This window comes from Penaeus vannamei, chromosome 15, assembly GCF_042767895.1.
Source record: "Penaeus vannamei isolate JL-2024 chromosome 15, ASM4276789v1, whole genome shotgun sequence".
Lineage (NCBI taxonomy): Eukaryota > Metazoa > Arthropoda > Malacostraca > Decapoda > Penaeidae > Penaeus > Penaeus vannamei.
The window spans coordinates 2,514,427-2,516,926 of record NC_091563.1 but is presented as its reverse complement, the minus strand read 5'-3'; the positions used below and the strand labels follow the sequence as shown (position 1 = coordinate 2,516,926).

The 2,500-nt window shown below is 27.3% G+C and overlaps 1 protein-coding gene across 7 annotated transcripts in view; it reads left to right on the top strand.

The window, feature by feature from the left end:
- ClC-c (chloride channel protein 3) overlaps positions 1–2,500 on the top strand; it is a 43,639-nt gene that overhangs the window by 6,472 nt on the left and 34,667 nt on the right. The window contains exon 1 of one of the 7 annotated variants that reach the window (XM_070130284.1): positions 1,340–1,360. The exons of the other annotated variants lie outside the window; for them this stretch is intronic. The gene's annotated coding sequence lies outside the window, so the exon portion shown is untranslated. Of the gene's footprint in view, positions 1–1,339; positions 1,361–2,500 lie in introns of those variants that run through there. 7 annotated transcript variants of the gene reach the window in all.

Genomic DNA, 2,500 nt, shown 5'->3' with positions numbered 1-2,500 from the left:
TATTATTATTATTATTATTATTATTATTATTATTATTATTATTATTATTATTATTATTATTATTATTATTATTATTATTATTGTTATTGTTATTATTATTGTTATTATTATTATTGTTATTATTATTATTATTATTATTATTATTATTATTATTATTATTATTATTATTATTATTATTATTATTATTATTATTATTATTATTATTATTATTATTATTATTATTATTGTTATTGTTATTGTTATTATTATTGTTATTATTATTATTACTATTACTATTACTATTATTGCTATTGTGATTATCATTATTGTCATTATTTTCATTGTTATTATTATTGTTGGTATCTTCATCATCATCATCATCTTTTTATTATTATGGATCCGTTACTATTATCATTTTAGTATCATTATTTTTTTATTATTGTTAGTGATATTGATGTTAGTATTATCTTATTGTTATTGTTATTATTGCCAAAATCTTTATTGTCATCATCATCATCATCATCATCATCATCACTATTATTATTGCTATTGCTGCTATATCTGTTATAAAATATTATTGATTTTATTCCTCAGAAAAGGAACTAGTAGGACATGTTCAAAATATTAGAATATACCAGTTAATACTTCTTTCCATTTTTATCATTGTGTGTATGTGTATGTTAGTTTGTTTATTTGTTTGCGTGTTTTTGAAAGAGCGAAGATAAGATACAAAATGTGATTAAAAAACTGATTCATTAACTTTCTCTTTAGGGGGGTGGGGGGAATGTTTGAATCAAATACTAGATGTATTGAATTAAATCCTAAATGTATTAGATTAAATCCTAAATATATTAAATTAAATCTTAAATGTATTAAATTGAATAAAATCCTAAGTATAGATATAAGCATATTTAATCATGTTTGAATTTTGTTGCATTTGAAGCATTAGTATTGTGTCTAAAATCAGGTAATGTACACAGGTTTATAGTTTTTATTTATTTATTTATTTTTATTATTTTTTTCATTAATTTGTTAGTCATAATATCTTTCATGGTTCACTTTTGTTCAATGCTATTGTAGTTTGTGGATAAATGAGGACAGTATTTGTGTTTGATCAGAGTCATGATTGATGGCTTATGTAATCTGCTTAAGATCTTAATAGGTCCGAAGCTTGTAGAAGTTGTCTGGATTATACTGTGTGGGATAGACGGCCATGATGCAGCATTAATGAGTGGGGCGATAAGCTTGGTGGGGGTAGAGGGGGCATTGAACATGAATTCAAGATTGGAATGCTTTTCTTCGTGGACTTCGTGTATGTGGATGTGATTCTTGGTCCAGGGTTGACGTGGTAAAGGTTTCATGAGGGCAGCTGCAATCAGAGGTTAGGAGGAGCCCCCACTCAGCATTACAGTGTATACCTGCCTCGTATACTTTCCTCTTGTTAATGTGATATTTAATGTGGGGAAAGAAGGAACAGATTTGAGAGTGGTGTTAATTGGTCATTATATTCAATAGGTTACTTAAGGGTACTGTCTCACCTGTAAACAGCTCTAAATACTCGTTTTAGGATATATCAGACACAAGCATTTTTGAGAATTTATAAAGAAAGTGAATTTTTGTGTTTTGTTTAGGAATGGAGTGTGGCATTGTACTAGATATAGTTATTGTAAAGGGCTATGTTGATTCATGGAATTAAGACATATTTCCATTAGAATGTGATTATGTTAGTCATTCCCAGTAAATTGCTTAATTTGGAAAGACTTAAAGCACTAATAATTTGAACATTAACAAGTATTTAAGTAAGGTTTCTTCAATGTGTTCTATATTTTTAGGTTTGCTTATTTTATGACTCTTTTCTCTTTAAAGAAACTCAGTGAAGTTCTGTAAATCACCCAATCTATTTGTAATCAATCCAGAGTATGCTGAAAATTTTGATTTTTTGTGTTTGGTGAGAAAAAACTAGGCGTGTGTTTGTTTGACTTGAGTATTGTATATTATGATCTATATTCATTGAGTTTATACACAGATTTGTAAAATAAGGTCATAAATTTGTCATTTCTATTGTACTGCTAGGCTGTGGAAATTTTTTTGAATGTAGGTGATTTATTTTATTATAATTTCAAGTGCAAGAAGAATATCATGAGCGGATTACTTGTTATGGAGGGACAATTAATTGTTTCTTGTTCGTTAGAAATAACCATTCAGAAAACGTTGATATATCAAAAATATTTTGAAATACAAATCGCTTACGTTTATTTATCTTGGATGCATCGTCTTGTGATGTAATAATAAGTATCAGATATTTGTAGGCCGATTTTAGGAGTTTACACAAATAAATTATATCATACTCTTTCTTTACATTTATTTTTTTCGTAAAATGGATTTATAATGACATGATGTTTAATCGATTAATTAGCTTCAAATGAAAGCGCATACATAAAATCATTACGATTAAGAAAGTCTAAAGCAGTGGCGACACTTGGAACTTTTATGGCTGGGTCCCTCCGAGACATGACATGGG